The following is an 18,453-nucleotide window of genomic DNA, read 5'->3' as shown; positions in this document are numbered from 1 at the left end:
TCGCCCATTTTCCTTTGGGGCAGCACATATTGATATAAAGGTTTATCTTTTTTGCTGAATTCACTGGTCTTTAGGTTTTTAGGAAAGGAATTCTTTTAACATAAAGTCCATAAACAAAAAAAAGTCCTTCGGACAGGATACTATTTGTTTGGTACCGATTTTCTTGTTGCCACATTAACAATGGGCATAGACCAGGCTAGCTCATGGTAACCCATCTTAAGACTTGCACAGACTTTCCTGTGTATTAGACTCTTCCTCTCTGTTCCCCCAACCCTGGTCTATGCTAGTTTTCACCATGGGTGATATCCCTCATCCCAAAAGTATACTTCATTTCAATGATTCCCAAAATGTCAGTTTGCTGGTTCCACCAAAACAAACTCATCAATAAGCTGGTCAAATTTCATGATAGACTTAGTTTTAAAATTTTTGAAACACTAACAACTTCATTCTCAAGAAATCAATTACATTTAGTTCAGCTCGTCAAATCTTTCATGAAGTAAAGATTAGGATTTTTATTTTACCAAAGGAATTAACTTAGGCACATCTCACGAGACTTAATACTTATAAAGTCCAATGGTAGCCTGCACATTCTCTAAAGTTTGTTATACTAGGACTGGTGTAAATCTGTGTCCAGAAAGTATACATTTTAGGCCTGTTTATTATGAGCAATGTAACTCTAGCTGGAACATCAATTTTAGGGAGATCACCAACTATGCACTAAGAGAAACGGAGTAGATAAAGGCTACTCATTCAAAAAAAATCAACACAAAGGTTTAAGTATAAAAAGAATAAAAAGAATACAGTAGGAACTTCCTGTTAAATTGCATTACAAATCTTTCTGGCAACAGCTTTCATTTATTCTATCAGTGAAAAATTTTTTAATCAAGATCTTTAGCCTAATGAATGTCTCAGGACATGAGATTCTTAGGTATATTCTACTTATGTATGCAGTATTTATTTGAGAATCTTAGGCTATCAATTATGGACTACCAACTGCTGCTAAATTCAAGCAGTCTAGCTTTTAAAATCAGGACAAGATGAACCTCACTTTCCTAAAACTATAGTGCTTACACAAAAGGTAATTTTCCTCTAACATCGGGACCCTTAGTACTTACAAAAATATCAGGCCTATTCCATCCAGTCTTACACTTGCTGATGGCCACATTCTTCAGAGCTTTTTCTAAGATAGTATGGTCAAAGATAAGAATTTTTCCCCCAATTAATTTCAAATTATGTAATCTATAGGTTCCACTCTGCCTGTTAAAACTGGCTTAAATCTAACAGCCAACATTTTTTATAGCAGTGTGCCAGACACTGTTCTAAGTACACCGTCTACACAACATTAATTCTTTTAACCCTTAAAACCATGATGTGAAGTAGAAACCCCACTTTATGGTTGAAGACACTACGGCACAGAACTAAGCTAGCTCGAGATGATCAAATTTCTGTTTAAAAAGAAAACCTGTCTCCCCAAGATCCCATCCCTAGAAAACAAAAATTCCTTTTTTGGAAATCCAACACAACTATCAGTTTCTTTGATAGAGCTTTATCGTATCCCCATAATCAATCAACCACTTTTCAGACATAAATTCTCATAGTTGTTAATAAATTAAGTTTATTTAAATATTGTATAAAAACATCTTATCATGCCTACTCATTCATAGCCTTTTAACCTTTCTTCATGTGACATTATTTTGTACAGCTTAACCGTGCTGTTCCTTCTGTATCTTTTGTCCGAATCTCAGGTAAACCTCAAAATTGAATTTTTTTAATCCACCTTTATCAACAGTTTACACACAATAGTGCTTCCAATTTTGACAAATACATACACCTGTGTAACCACCACCATAAAGATAAATTCCCTCATGTCCCTTCTGCAATAAATCCCCAACGTAGTCTACTTCAGGCAACTGTTGATCTGCTTTCTGTCTAATCTGACTTTTGTAGAAGTGAAATAATTTTAAACACTGACGGCCAAACATGAATAAATATCAAGCATTCCCTGATCTAAAGGAAAGACTAAGCTTGTGGAGTGACTATATTATCACTGAAATGGAACTCTCAATTCAGAAGTAACTATATTAGTTTACCAATCCCTAGGTGACTCACAAGAGGACTCTCGTGGAAACATGACAAAAAGGATTAAGGGACTAATGCACTTGAACCACTAAAACAGATGTGGTAATGTAATATTTGATTTCTCCATACTGAGCACTGCAATGAAAGCTGATTGAAACCAACACTAATGAAGCCTATGCATAACAGATGGTGAATGGTGATAGGTGGGCTCCGTCTCAGTTTATCTTCTTTACTTAAATGCTCCCTAAAGGTTTTGATATAATCATAATTCCAAGCCCAGAGTTGGTGCTAAGAAATAGATGAACAAAGGACTTCACAACTCTTAAGGATGGTGGTTAACAGCAATAAACTCCCTTGCAGTGTGTTGAAAACAATCCATCTTTCACACTCTTAAAAGAAGCCCAAAACCCTGATACACAAGTGACCCACATGTAAATGCAAAGCTCAACAGTCACTTACTGCTAAACACTAAAAGCTATGCTCAGGGAAAGACTAATTCATCAAAAGAATCTGCAAAACACAAAGACCTTCCTTTCAGGAAAAAAGTTTTCTAATAAATTTTGAGCCAACAATTCCTTTTGTTCAAATGAACTGTCACTTAGAAGCCCAATATTTTCAACAATTGAAAGGCTTAAGTATGTGGCTAAGGGTGGGCTAATCTTTACTGAGTATTTCCTACCCCCAATATTGTACCCCAATCTCACTGAAGGAGTCCTAAGAAACAGTCCATAATCATACCTCCAGGAAGGAGTCTTTGCTTGCAATTTTCTTAACATGCTTTCTTAGCAAAAATACTTTAAAGTTCTACTGTCACACAAAGGATGATTTATGTTCTACATTTCTGCCTTACTTAAAGCACTTAAGAAATATTTTGTTAAAATGTTTTCAAGAAGCATTTAAAGTTACTTGGTGATATGCTAAACCAAAAATCTGTGATACAAACATGTTCTAACAAGTCAGAATGAAAATAAGTGTGCGAATGTTGGGGGTGAGCAGAGTTTATATTATAGGCCATATCTGCCAAGTTAATACACACCTCAATTTTAAACACTGCAGGGAATTTCCAGGAACTTTTCAATTATGAATGCAGGCTCAAACCCAGGTGGTGATGCTGAACTTCTCAATGCTCCAAATCGGGATAAAATTCCCAAAAGACCCCGCATAGCTTTTTATGGCTTGTAAGTCAGAACTGGGACTGATTTACTGGCTCCAACACATTAAATGGACTACTACACTACATACTATAGTTTGCTGCTGCTGGTCATTGAATTATTTACATTAAATTTCAGAAAATCTACTCTACGTAAATCTTGCATTCTCTCTAAATGCTTTTGAACTTAAGAGCAAATTTTGAATGATTCTAAAGTTTATTTTTATCATAGATACTAAGAAGTGCCCTCTACTCAGTTATTTTCACAACCAAAAATATTAATATATGATGAAAAAAAAGCTCAGCTTATGTTACACTTATAGAACTGCTGTAATCATAATACTATTACATTTCCTGTTGGACATCGTAGCTAGGAAGAAAAAAATGTTTAACATTCCTTACATACACCTTCATATTGGTATTTTGATAATACATTTTTTATGAAGCGCTGCCAAAGAAACATAAGGCTCCAAAGTACTGCACACTGCTCTCCCTGGAGCCTTTTATGAGGCCGTTGAGTCCTCATGTTCATCGAGAAGGCAGCTCCAAGAGCAATGGGCTGCAGCAGCTGGGCACTTGCCTTGTTACACACCTGCTACAAAGGCTTCTACAGTTGATTGTACTTCAGAAGAAACTGATACATCTCTCAAATAATCACAAGATAATTCTGGCAGCAACAGCCCACTTGACACCAGGCTGGATGAATATGTCTTGGATTTCTGAAGTGAAGACCTCCCTGGAAGTAGAACAGGGAGAGCTGAAAGGTTGAGAGTACTGTTTCAGAGACATCTAAGCAGGAAACCCAACCTTATTACATCAACCACGTTTCCAAAGGAATTTTACTTATTAAAAAGAAGAACATGAGATTTTTTTTTTGGAAATTTACACTATTACTCTGAAGAAGCCTAAAGGCACTTCTTTTTTTTTTTATTGGCATTTGCTGATTTAGCACTCAGCTCACAGCTTTAAAAATAGACACATTGCTATCAAAGTCACCTCTGCATTTTACCTCCTACAGAAAAATGTTACTTACCACACAGAGTAACTTTAGAAATAACTGGGCAAGAGGCTAATAAAGAATGACTTTGGCACTATGGATATGAGTATTGGAGCAGGTTTAAACCCCTAAAAAAAAGCTGTTCCAAGAAGCTACAAACTGGAACTGGTAAGTAAGAAGTTCCAATAAATTGTGCGATCCTAAGACCACATGAACTTTTGCCATGCTGGACCCGAAATAAATGATGGATAATAACGGCCTACATTGAGTACTTAGAATAATTAGATAGATGGGGTTGGTTTGCCTCAATCAACAGTAAGAGGAAAGCCAGTAATGGCAATAAACTCCCTTAAACTTATTTTTCAGGTGATGAGGTTGGAAAAAAACTGAGAAACCCAAGAGGAGGTGACTGCTAAAAGACAGACAAGAACAAGAATGAAGAGGAGATATATGTAAGAGGAGAAAAAGGACCTTAAAGGAAACAAGCCAACAGGCTAAGTTTGAACTGCCTGTGTAAATGTGCCCAATGAAAAACCTCACAATAAATTCTATAATTCATCTTAATGAGAACAAACTATGGGCTTTTCATAGCAATATACTTCTGCATGTGGAACTGACAAGATTGGGCTCCCTATAAAATGTGTCGACTATTGATGTGAAAACTAAGGTTCTTCTCAAGAAGAAAAATCCCTCTGGTAATTAAGATGTAACATTAAAGTTAACTATTATAACAAAATACATAACCATGTTAATTTCAAGCTTTCTAGCTTTCCTGGTAAAGCACAGGGAATGACCCTTTCAACAAATGCACTTACTGTTTTGATTACCTTCGAAAAGATCTCACTGTCACCCCTCCAAGAGGAAAGCTTATTTTTATTACACATAAAATATATGTACAACCATTGCAGCAAATATCAAGAAATAGACTGAATACCTCAGAAGCTTCCACATTTTTCTAAGGTGGCAGTGACTGCATCTATCCTAAATAAGCATGTTCAGACTTTTCTAATCATCATCCTCCTGTTATTTAATAGTTTTATTCTATGTGTCCCTAAGACATTGGCTTTACTGGTTTTAAACAATAAATGGAATCGATTTTTTTTTTTTACCATGACATTTGCTCAACTTCAGTTTCAATTCATCCATGCAAACAGATGTGACTGGAGTCCATTAATTTTCATTGCTGTGTAGTATTCTACTGTATAGATATCACATTTTTTATCTATCAGAACTGGACACCTATGAGTTACTTCCCATTTTTTTGCTATATTGTTTATGACATAATTTTCTGCAATTACTTATGTACCCAAAGGCAATGTGCTACTTTATATTCTAGTACAAAAGTCTATCTAGTGACTGGCAGTTTAAGTAGCATCAGTCTAGGCACCCCAGTTTAGGTCCATATTCTTGAGAACGGCTAGACTATTAGTGAAAAATAGTTTTCAAGTCTTTTGCTCATTTTCCTTTTTTTCCCTCCCTTTTTCTTATTTATCTGCAGGAGAGCTTCATAAATTTAGGATAGCACATCTCTCTCATTTTGAAGAGTGCGTATTTATTTGGGGAGTGCGTATTTATTTTGTTATAGTGTCCAAGCAGGATAAAAGTAGGATAGTCAATCCTACTTTTAGTCATGCCAAATATTACATGTTTATCATGATGAACCCAGATGAGCTAAAAAGATACTATACTTATTTAGGAGCCCTTTATAAACTGGGCATCAGAAGATCCTTACAATAAAAAGCAAGAAAAAGATAAAAATAATCTAGTCAAATATTTAACATAAACCTAATATTGATTTCAGTCTACATGAGCACAGAATCATCATAAAGAGCTGTATCCAAAGAACATGCTAGGTAACTAAGGTATTCAATTAGAATATAAAATTGAAAAATCCCTGTAGTTAAAGAACAAGTGTTTAATTAAATCTAAGGAGAAAGAACAGAAAGAATATGTAATTCTTATGACTGTTGTTAACAGATGTTTCAAGATTATGGCTACTACTACTACTCACATTCACAGTAACAACTATCTTAGAGATGCTGTCCAACAAAACTTTCTGTGACGACTGAAATTTTCATTATCACTGTCCAAAACAATAGCCATTAGCCATATATAGCTTCCAAGAACTCAAAATGTGGATCACGCAACTGAGGAACTGAATTTTAATTTTAGTTTACATTTTTAAAATTTAAATAGCCACCTGGCTAGTTGCTACTGTACTGAACAGTGATGTTCTAGAGGATGCTGTTTTCCTAAGAAAATTTTAAACTAAGGATCAAGTCCACATAAATTACAGATTACACCTTCTCCCCATCTCTCCAAATAACTGCTCAAGGTAACAAGACCAATTCTCATGTTTACAAAGCCAGATATTAAGGGAATAAAAGTTAACAAAAACTCCATACGTTGCAAGTAAGTCCTAAAGAGAGATTTGAAATGTGTGCTTACATAATTAAGAAAAGACAAAAAAGTTCAGAGCGGAGCATTCATTCCAAAAGAGTTTTTCTTATCTTGGCTCCTGCAGCAAGTCAGTTACGTTACAGGCATTTAAAGACCAGGTGGCTGGGTATGGCCGAGGCAGAGCAAACTTCAGCCTAATCCTTACAACTCAGTATGCTGCACAAATATTTTCTATTCACACCATAATGTTCTTCACATTATCCACTGGATTAAGGAAAAGGATGGCTAACATTGGATTAGAGAAAGAAATCGCCAAATCTTTTTGCCATGGTTAGCTTGTGACAAATTGCTTAAGTGTGTATGAATGACCCCAGAATGGAGGTGAAGGACAAAAATGCTTCCTAGGCCTTACCAGGATGTCAAGAGCACTTCACTTGCAACAGCCCCCTTAGGCTTATCTTAACAATAGCCAGCCTAAAATGGCAGCCTAACATTTACCTACATTTTAGTTTAGAAAGTACAGTTTACACAATACCTGACTTACTAGGGGAGTTGGAATTAAGTGCCTCAAAAAAATTTTTTTGCGGGGAGGAGGCAACCCCAAACTCAAAAAACTCTGAAATAAGACCAGGCAAAGGGAGTGTAGTGAACACACAGATTGGTAGTCACTATTTATTCTCTGGGCTCAACTGTCTCTTGCAATAAATGGAAAAACCATTTTATTCCCTTTAAAAATTGGTCTACACTGCTGTCTAATCTTTTTGGCCCTCCCAGAAGATTCTAAATTTGCCCAAAGAAAGAATATCATGTCCCCCAAATCCTGTTTTATCCATTAACATGCTATTATTCACATTGTGCTTGTACAAAATACATTTTTTGCTACTTTTACACAAGGCAAAGAAGCATCTTCAAAATACTACTCTATGCATGCATGCCAAGGGGATACACACACTTTAAAAAATGGTCCCTAATCTGTATATTTCAATAATAGTTTGTTCAACTTCTTGGTGAAAGAACATCAACTATTGAATGTACTACTGAATCAAAATGTCTTTTTTCCAGAAGAGTCAAAAACCTGCCTTTTCTACTGACAGTTAAAAGCAAAACGAGAAAATAGTACCAGTAAACTCATAAAGAACATTTTATTTCCCTAGTTAAAATAATATCAATTTAGGTACAGCAAGTTAAGATGTGTGTAAATATAGTAACCAAGAAACAACATATTTAAAATGCTAATGTTCTTATGAAGTTCCTACATGAACATAGAGTCAACTGCTATCTGTAATGACAACCAGGTAAAAAATTTTAACAATCAATTAATTGAATTCCTTTTCTATACTCAGACACAACGCAACCTTAAAAGGTATATGCTAATGATTAATTCTATCTGACTTCATCACCAGATCTGCTAACAGAAGCAAATTTAGTTTTCTGGGAGTCTTTAAAAACTTTCCACTAGGCTAACTTATTATTAATTATAATCAGATATAACTAAACGTGAAAATCTAACCCAATGGAAAAAACCACTCCAGCATAAAACCCTAAGAAATTTTTTAAAAGGCGTGAAAAAAACTTTCCCACAATTTGAGGTCCTTCAGTGATCTGAGATATTATTGGCATTGAGGTATTTGTCAAGATATTTTTATAGTGGACCCATATACATACATATATTGTAAAGAAAAAATTTTATATGTAAGCAACTTCTAAAGTTACCAGATACTTAATGAAATGAACTCAAAATTCAGATGGTCATCTGAGTTAAAAAACCTAAGTTGGAAGCCAAGTCCTACAGCTTAGACCGCCTGCAAAAAAATGCTATTGGCGTATTACATAGTTGAAACAGAGCCCATATAGTTATATGCTCTGCAATGCTATATGCCAAGCGTTTTCCATGAAGGCCAGTGTGTTAAGTGCTTTTAATGACTTCTAGTTTTCCAAACAGTATTGTTGCTCCACAGAAAATTAATTCCAGGATTTCAATGTCCAGTATAACAAACTGCTATTAATATCTAAGGACATTTCCGAACATAAAAATTTCTCTTGCCATTTTTACTAATTCTAGTCAAGAAATCTTTGGAGTGAGGTGTCTTTTCTGAATTCAAAATCTCTCAGATTTCAGAACAGTAGTATAGTACATATACTTCATATATATTATGTAACACTCTCTAGGCTATGAGTCAACACGGCCCTGTAATCACATTATTTCTGCAGCAAAATTTAAGATTAGCACTAAATGGGATAAAGATTTTTAAAAAGCCTCAAATCAGCTCAGATTCGGGTCAAGTTTTTGTTCCCAAATCAGCTTAGGTCATATCAAGGAAGCTATATTTTCTTAACTTTTGGATTTCGGAATATATGAGTAAGGGATTGTGAACCTGTTGCTTCACGTCAACTACTAAAGTTTCATGAACATATTATGTACCTGAGCATAATAAATAAGAGTCACTCTAACTGCCAGAACCTGCAGAATAAATAATATCTTTAACATAATCTATCTGTGCCCAACCAGTCTCCCCAAAAAGGAGGGGGTATACTATGACTTTCCAAGTTCTACATATTATTAAATATTCTAAGTAAAGATTTGGCTCCATCGGTTCATTGATATTAGTTACTCAAGTCTAAGAAAAACATCACTAGAAATGTTAAACATAATGCAATGTTAAGTTTCTATTAAAGCAAAAAGATTTGAACTGAAAGCCTATCTTTTAATACGGTCTTCCTTAAAACATGAAGCTTTTTCTTAAATTTCCATCTTAGAATCTACCCATGACTATTGCAACTAGATCCCACCCAAGAAAAATTTTAAGTTACCAAGTCAACTTGGGAAAAACATTAGACATGTTGGGAAGTAGAACAGATAATTAACAAAAATTAATAGATAACTGACTTGGTACTTAGATAGTGGCAACAGTGCTTCTCTTTAATATGCACATGTCACTTGGTTAAAACGCAGATTCTGAGGTTAATGTTGCTTTTCCAAAGACTACAATTCATGGTTAATTTCTCGGAGAGAAATAATTTTAACAGTTTAGAATTAAAAGAACTATTGTAGTTCAACTTTATTTTCCAGCAATTGCTCAAATTCACACAGCTAGGAGAAATTCAGTGTGGGAAATCCTCCAGAATCAGGGTTCTAAGTCAATAAAACTTTCAAAAAATCCTATTAAACTTTTCCTCTTTTTAGCCTTTAAAAAACCTGAGTCTTAAACTGTCATTTGAGGTTAATATCAAATGTGTCGAATAGGTTTGCTTCAACATACCCTACCTAAATTTGATAAACACTTTTGACAGGAATCTGCTTAACAAGATCAGACTAAAACACTAAATTGATACTCTAAGCTTTCCTGAAAATTTCAAATGTTATTTTCTCCAAGTCTCTGGCCAACTTAAAAACATGCAAACCTCAACATCAAAACCCAAATTTCAATAGCAAATCTATAAATAATAAAATTTAAAAATAAACCACACAAATCTAGCAGCATAGACTCAAGAGTTTATCGTGGAATTACATTTTGCACAAAGATTTAATGCAAAAGTCAAATGCATATAGAAAATCAAGTATAGTCAAAAACTACCCTTGAAAAGCTGTTCGAAAGATGGCACACTGGGAGACATATGTATCACCTCTCAGTAAGTCCTCTAAAAGAAATCAGTTTTCTCTCACCAGCTGAATATTATATAAAATCATTCTATGAAAAATAGAAACTTTAGAAATCACTGTCTGGCAAGAAGCTCAAAACTAGAAAAAAAAGAACTAAGACTCACCTCTCATACCCCATGCTCTGGGATATAGCTTCAGTGAGTAGACTTGGAGAGCAGTATTTTTTGCTCTACTTAAAAACGTCTGATTTTTTTTCCTGATTAAGCCCCAATACTAGAACTCATCAAGTTAAATAAATGGTTTGAATGATGTGATAAAATACTGCCCACATCTTAAATTTAAAAACCTCCCTCCAACTTACATTAAGACCTAGATTAATAAGATTTCTTAAAACTTAGCCTATGATATATACTTACGTACAGTAATACCTGTTATGTATTCAAAATAAATGTTAAGTGATTGACTGATCCAGCCATTGGTAAACAAAGCTTATAATTGAATCAGTACACCTGTAAATGTCAAAACCTCTACTTTAGAACTTTTAAAGAGCTTTAAGAGTCACAGAGATAAATACAATTGCCAAGTTTTGAAAAAGACTGAGCAACAAGAACTCTACTTCAATTTTACGAGCCCCCTGCACAGATGTGAAAATACTTACATGGACAAGTTAGGAGATGGAACCCCCCTATCATCAGCTAGGTTCCCAAGGTGGCTCAGCGTTGAAGTCGAACTGCTCTCTATACAGCACTTCTCCTAGGCCCTCTGGATAGTTGTATACTTGGTCAGAAAGTTCGCCCTATAGAAAGAAATAAAAGTAGTAGTACATGCCCTATGTAAAAAAAAAAAAAAAAAAAGTGCTTTTAAGCAGGTTAACTGACTTAAAAGATTAACTGTGGGAACAAGTTTTAGTTTTAATAAATAAAATGTTTCATTAAAGTTACACTACACAAAATGTTTTCAAAGAGTTTACTACTAAACAAAGTAACAGTGAGCATTTCCAAGCTGTTATAGTACAAAATTCACAAAACCTAATGTCATGGTCATCTTACCAAATTGTTTTACCTACCTACTCAGTTTTCTAGTCTTCATCTAAATTAATTGTTGCTTTTGTCATCCAAAACCCAAATTTCTAAATGACCTAAAATTTTAAAATTTCCAGTACCCTCACCAACCTGATATGTATGTATGCAAGACTTTATACATAACCTGTAGTGTGGAACTACCCAGAATGAGTTTTACTCTTTAAATTCCAAGGTCTTCTTTGCTTAAAGTATAAAATCCTACTACATACTAAAAAGAAAAAAATTTTGAGTTAGCTATTATATATATGTGTGAAATAACTTTTGAGAACTGCCTTATACATTAAGCAAGTGACCTCTAAAGGTTTACCTCCTCCTCCTACCTAACCTAGGAACATGTAAATGTAAAATTGCTTGGCAAACTACAATATGCTAAATAAGTTTTATAAATTACTTATGGTTGATAGGATGAACTTCCACCTCTGAACTAATCCGCTATACCTACACTTCTATTCTTAATTCAGTGGTTGCTACTTTAAAGTAATATAATCTGACAGCATTTGCTAGAAAAGGGGTGAGATAAGGAAACCAGAAAAATGATGAAACTAGAAATTACAAGGGCAAGATTCAGAGATTTCAGAATCAGTCTAGGCTTATTTAAAACCTGTTTCTCATCTCAAACAGAATGGAGGCCACCCTTACAGTAGGTAAAATGTTTTTTCGATATACCAGGAGAATTTGTTCACACTCTCAATGACAGATGATGGGGCAAGAACCCATACCAGCATGCAAGTGATTATAATCCTACATTAGATTCCAAATAATGTACTCCAAAACAAAGACTGACTCTTCTCACAATAAGATAATCAAAAAATAAATTAAGACTCATGCTGGAGACAGAACTCATTCTCAATTATCCTAAGAAATAGGATAATTATCCTGAGCGAGACATTTTCACCTTTTCCCTACTATATTTCCACAGCTATTTTGCTGCTTAATGTAACCCAAGAGCAGCGATATGAAATGTTAAGAACATAAAACTTCATTCAAGAATGTTCTTCAGCATAATCTCAAAAACATTTTTATCTAACAGATACAAGCAGAAAATGAAGGCCTTAAAATTTGAAAGGTATATTTTAATAAAAATAATAAAAGGGGTAGTATATAGGATAAGAGGGCCTTTACGTACAAGCTAAATAAAAGGTTTGTACAGTTAAGGTAAACCAAAAGGAGAAAACATGAAAATGTGGAGAAAAGGAATTTCAGAAAGATATTCTCATTTAGATTGATGTGTGTAAATCACATAGACCATATATGACATTGCATTCAACTGTTTGAAGAGACTGTCTTTTCAGTGCAGGCCAGTAAGATAAAGGATCTTCTCCCATCACTCTGACAGTAATCACCCCCAAACCTAGCATATCCCTAAGGATCAGTATTTCTCTGAAAAACTCAACATGGCCTTTACCAATGACTTTTAAAGCTGTTCTGCGGTATACTTTCCCCAAACCCCAGCCTAATCATGGAAAAAATATTAGATAAACCCATCTTGGGGACAATCTACTAAATATCTGGCCAATACTTCTCTAGACAGTCAAGGACATGAAAAGCAAGGAAAGACTAAGAAAACTGTCACAGATCAGAGATGTCTGGGGAAGACATGGCAAGTAAATGCAATGTGGTATTTTGGATAGGATCCTGGAACAGAAAGAGGACACTAAACATTGGTGAAATCCAAAGAAAAGTCTGGAGTATAGCTAACAGTAATATATCTGTTTTAGTTTTGACAAATATACCACGGTAATGTAATGTTAATAACAAGGTAAGTTGAGTGAGAAGTACCTCCTGGTACCATGTTTGCCACTTTTCTACAAACCTATTATTTCAAAATTAAGTTTATTTTAAAAAATCAGGCAAAATATTCGTATCAAAAATATGTGGCATTAAAGCCTTTTACACAAAAGAGTACATAGTACAATTTTACTTATATATAAGTTCTAGAACATCCAAAACTAATCTATTGTTTAAAAAACAGGAATATGGTTCCCGCTACAGTGAGGGATTTGGAGTTTGAAGGGGCAAAAGAGAACTTTCTGGAATGATGGCAATGTTCCACATCTTAACAGAGGTTTAGATTACACAGCCATTTTTCTGTCAAAACTCATCAAATAGTACACTTAAGATTTAACCATTTCACTCTTATGGGAATTTTACCCAAAGATTATTTTTAAAGAGGAAAAAAAAGAAGACAGGTTGATGAATGGATAGCAAGATGACAAATAAAGCAAAATGTTAACTGACTCTAGGTGAGAGTACAATTCTTTTCCGTTTTCTGTACGTTTGAAAATCTTATGTTAAATCAGGGTTGCAAGGCAGAAAGTACTGATTACTTGATAATTGCACCTATCACATCACCTGTAAACATTAGGAGCCTACCTTCCCTACAAAATGTAAACTCTTCAGGGCTTGTCTTCATGATGAGTATTTACACTCTTACATTTGTAAAAGAAATTAGATTACTAGGGCCTTGCCTGACAATTAGTCGTCTTTCTGCTAGGCTCATCCGGATCCTTTCCTGACCATCGAGTAATTCTGTGTCCTCAGGTTCGCACTCAAGCTGGGAGCTCAAGGGTGGAAACCCAACAGGACAAAACATCTTAACTTATCCAAGACACCACAAAAAAATCCATTTAATACTGATGAAACATCATGGGCCTGTAAACTGTGTCCGCGACCAGTTCAGGTTTCCGAAGCAGCAGCTTAGCCTACAACATACGCTCAGGATATATACTGGGTAAGGGTTAAAAACACGTCACCACCATCAGTCAAGACAGTATTTAATAAGCCACCCAAAGCCTACCGTTCTCCCTCTCTCAGCCCAGGAATGGTGGCGCGGACGGGAAAACGAAGCCATGGTGACTAATCTTCAGACTCCAGGAGGTGACTGGGGTGAGTGAAGGCGACTTGGCCCAATCAGGAGCGCCTCAGGGGGCGGAGCAGCAGCCCCGAGGCTTCCAGAAAGGACCAAAGGCCTCTCGCTCGCTACCTGACACCGGGGCTTCCCCGCCGGCGGGCCCCGGGTGGCGTCAACTTTCCTCCACCAGAGGGGGGCCGCACTCCCCGCGCCCTAAAGAACTCATCCTCCTCCGGCAGCTGTCACAGGAGGCCGGCGCTGGCCCGCCCCGCTCCATTCATAACCTAAGGCCCTGGCCGTTGTAATCCGCGCTACCCGCCGGACTCCCGGCAGCGAAGGCAGGCGCCTCTCAGGGCCCGGCTGCAGGACCAAGGCCCCTCAGGGCAGCCACTCGGCCCCCTCCCCGGAAACAGCAATGCACCACGGGAGAGGGGTGGAGGCCGCACGCCGCCGGAGGCGACGCCGACCCCCGGCCGCGAGACCACCGCGCGCGCCCCCACACGCACACGCCCCCTCGCCCCAACCCCGGCGGCTCCGGCCATGCCGAATGTGAGGCGGCCGCCTGAGGGCCTGAAAGGCGCCGCCGCCGAGGCACAGACAGCCGCCACACACGCCGCCGTCCGCCATTTTCGAGGCGGCCGGCCGCGGGGCGCTGCGGGGACGCTGGCCAGGCGTCGGGGCCGAAACGGGAGGCACCTGGCCGCTCCCCGAGGTCGGCCCCACGCCCCAAACCCGCCCGCGCCCCTCGGGTCTGTACTCACGTGAGATAACGGCCCAAAGAGTCGGGTAAAGCGTCTTCTCTTTTTCGGCGGAATTTTTAAAGAGGGATGTGGTTACCTTGAGCAGAAATACCCAAGGCGGCCTGGGCCATAAGCTGCAAGGACGACGTGGGGGGAAAAGCGCGGCACCGACACCAGCTGTGCAGCAGTGGCAGCGGCGGCCGAAGAAGAGAAATAGAACAACGCAGGTACAAGAGGAAAGGCGAGGGCTGGGTGGGAGGAGGATTCGGCCTCGGCACACCGCAGACCAGAAGAGCGAGAAAGGATGAGAAAAGGCAGAGAAAGCGAAAAAAATGGAAACACCGCAGCCGAGCGAAGAGCCAGAGTGTGGAAAGGCGGTGCCGGCAACGCCAGTATTTATAGTAAGGGGCGGGGCCTGGCGACGTCACAGTCGGCCGTACCGCCGCGCAAGCGGGGCGGAGCCGGGCTACGACCGGGAGAGGAGGGGGAGGGCGGAAGGGAAAAGGGGATGGCGCGGTGCGAGCGAAAGGGGGCGGGGCGGAGCGACCCGGCGGTACAGGTGCTGACAGCCTGGCGGCTTCCTGCCCTTCCGCGGCCCGCAGCTCCCTTCGCTGGGGCAAGGCTATCCGCGAGGTGACTCGACTCGAGTGCCTTGTTGCTCTCCGGCCCCGCCCCTTGGGCGCCTAGGTCGCGCTAGCTGCTGGCCGGGGCGCTTGGCGAACTGTGTGTGCCCGGCAACCCCGCGGCCGCAGTGCCGAGCGCTCTTCTGGGCCAGGGGCGGCGGGACGCGTGCATTTCCTGGAGGGGTGTAAGGTTGTCTGTCGGGGCCATCCCCGGAGCTTCCCCCTTCTAGACCACTCAGCGTTGTGAGGGCTTTGTAGGCTACGTCTGGTGACTGCCCTCCCAGCATGAGGCTTCAGCCCCCGCGGGCTGCGGCGATCCATTATGGAAGCGAGTTGCTAATGGCCAGGACCGTTCGGCCCAGTGTTCGAGTGGTCGCAGAGGCTTATGACTGTGTAAAAATGTCCCCAGTGCTCTTATGTTGCAATATGCTGCAGTAGGAATATTGTTTTAAAGGGATTTTAAAAGGTGTTGGTGCAATTAAACCCAACCCTTTTTAATGAAAGACCAGTGTTAGAGAAGGGATTACTGATGTTAAAGCGCACCTTATTTAAACCCCCACGTCTCATTTTCGCGGTTATTTTAATGTTACTACATAATAAATTTTTTTTTTTTTTTTACTGCAGACCTAGAACGACCTACATAGCTTTTAATTTATCGTCATCTTTTTAAAATGTCTTCGCACTAGTGATTAGAAACCAGGAGTCCTCGTATGCTAACGCCTTGCAACTCAGACTCAACAACACAAATGAAATCTGTATTAACACAACCCTCCAAAATTAAGATATTTGATATTAAGACCCAGAGTGTTTTTCTTTAGTTCTTCCCCACCGTCTTTTTACTTTGTGAGCAGCACTGTAGTTGATTAATAAATCATCAAATGGATAGGAAGAGATAGAGCCTTCCTGAGTGAAAGGTAGCAATGCTGAAATGTGGGCTCTTGGGTGAAAATATTAGGTAGAAATCAGGAGCTATGAATTCTATTCTTGATTTTGTTTTTCTATATTTCACTCTGCTTTCTTGGCTTTCTCTTTCATTATAAAAATTCTTTTCAATTCAGTACATTTATAAGCACAGCACTTTACTAGACCCCCTGGAAGAGGGAGAAGGCAAGAAATAAATACACCACTTGAAATCTTGCTTACAGTCTATCGGGAAATAAGACAACTACATAAAACCACTAAATTGTTGACGGATAAATAGATAAAATGCTGCATGGAACCCAGTGGAAGGATGAAATTATTGCAGCTAAGTGAGAGAAAGGCTCCTGGGAAAAGGTCCAGATAGATTTTGAGAGCAGACGTTAAAGACATGGGAAACAACGGATTTTGAAAGTAGATATTCCAGGCAAGGGAAACAAGTGAAAGAAGGCAAAGAAATGGACCAGTTTGGAGAACTGTGAGTAGGCTTTCTGGCTCCAACATAGAGGCATGGTTGCAACTGAGTTTGAAAAATTAGGTTAGGGTGAAATCAAGAGATCAGAGCTTAGATTATATTCTGGAACCATTTAAGCACAGACATGATATACTCAAAGATGTTTTTTTAAAGATTACTCTCATTAGTGCGATTAAAAATAGTTTAGAAGAGAGAAACAATGAAGGCGATTCATAGCAGATAAGAGTACAAAGATTGGATGAGAGAGAAAAGGTGTAAAAAGATGAGATTATCTTGAATGTCAAAGGAGATGGGAAGATGTCAAATGATTTGGGTATACTAAGCTAATTAACAGGGAGAATTCTGGAATCATAACAGGTAGAAACAGAAGGACCCAGTTTGGAGGGAAGAAGATGAGCCTGCTTTGAACATAGTTTGAACTGTTGATGAAATAATCCATGTCAAGATGGTGCAAAGGCTCCTGGAAACGGAGATTGGGAGCCCTTTTGGCTGTGAATTTGGGAACCTCTCCGACTGGCATAATAATTAAGGAAATGTTGACATCTACAGGAAAAGAGATATGGGCACAGGACCAAAAGAAATGCCAGAGAGAAGGGAGGCTGACAGAAAAGCCCAAGAGGATCATCTGGAGAAGTAGGAGAGTCACAATAGTACAATGTTAAGCTATTCAAGGTGGAATGAGTAATTAATGTGTCATATCCCTCAGACAGGATGAAAATGGGATTCTGATTTTGGCAAATGGCAAATCATTGGTAAATCCAATCTCATGTTAATAAATTTGGATTTTATTCTGAAAAGGTTTTAATTATAGGGGTGACTTGAATTAGTAAAGGGCAAAAAGTGGGGGTAGCAAGAGAAAGGACTGTACGTATGTGGCAGGGAGAACACTTGGAAAGCTGTTGTAGTGACCCACTGAGAAGGATATAAGGGCCTCAAAAGAAGTTAACAGTGACCTTTAATGAACAATTTCGGTGGAGTGGGAAAGACAAGACAGGACACAGAAGTTTGAATGAGGAGCAGCAGAAGAGAAGTCAGTAAATGTTGACTGCTCTTTCAAGTAAAAGTTACTAGACTAGAGCCTACTCCAACATCATTTATACCTTGAAGCAATTCAACAACTTTTATTATTCAAGAAGGACTCTACTGCCTGGAGACAGTGCTAGCAGCTGTAGTGGTGTATAGAGAAATGTACAGTAATGAGCATGGTTCAGTACCTGCCACATATCAGGTCTATTATATGACAGGATGGAACTATCATGATTCACAGGTTCGACCAGCTGAAAGAGGTTTGGAAACTGTCATTTGGAGGGTTAGGAAAAATAAACAATCTTATGTCACAGGGGGAGGAAATCACAATAAATATTTTCAATGTTAAAAAACTTTTATTATTCATGATTAGTATTTGTGTATTCAAATTTACAGAATAATGCTAGCTTTCAATAAATACAGTAGAACCTTGAAAACTGTGCTGCAATGAAATAGACAACATAGTATGTAACTTTAATAGACAATAGCTACCTAATGAGAACAGCATATT

At 38.3% G+C, this 18,453-nt stretch overlaps 1 protein-coding gene and 1 long non-coding RNA gene across 7 annotated transcripts in view; one reads left to right on the top strand and one right to left on the bottom strand.

Moving 5' to 3' along the window:
• The window catches only part of AZIN1 (antizyme inhibitor 1), a 27,973-nt gene extending 12,699 nt beyond the window's left edge, over positions 1–15,274 (bottom strand). For 2 of the 6 annotated variants that reach the window (NM_001291772.1, NM_001301803.1), the window contains exons 1-2: positions 14,922–15,274; positions 10,886–11,023 (exon numbers count right to left, since the gene is read on the bottom strand). The gene's annotated coding sequence lies outside the window, so the exon portion shown is untranslated. Of the gene's footprint in view, positions 1–3,809; positions 3,966–10,885; positions 11,057–14,921 lie in introns of all 6 variants that reach the window. The other 4 variants (NM_001301802.1, XM_025050055.1, XM_025050057.1 and 1 more) reach the window with 4 other exon arrangements.
• LOC112483561 lies at positions 15,228–16,319 on the top strand. The gene is made up of 2 exons (XR_003047661.1): positions 15,228–15,301; positions 16,148–16,319. It is a non-coding gene; the product is annotated as an uncharacterized LOC112483561 (long non-coding RNA).
• Positions 16,320–18,453: the final 2,134 nt, after the last annotated feature.

This window comes from Pteropus alecto, unplaced genomic scaffold, assembly GCF_000325575.1.
Source record: "Pteropus alecto unplaced genomic scaffold, ASM32557v1 scaffold164, whole genome shotgun sequence".
Taxonomy (NCBI): Eukaryota; Metazoa; Chordata; class Mammalia; order Chiroptera; family Pteropodidae; genus Pteropus; species Pteropus alecto.
This window is presented reverse-complemented; position numbering and strand designations above follow the sequence as displayed.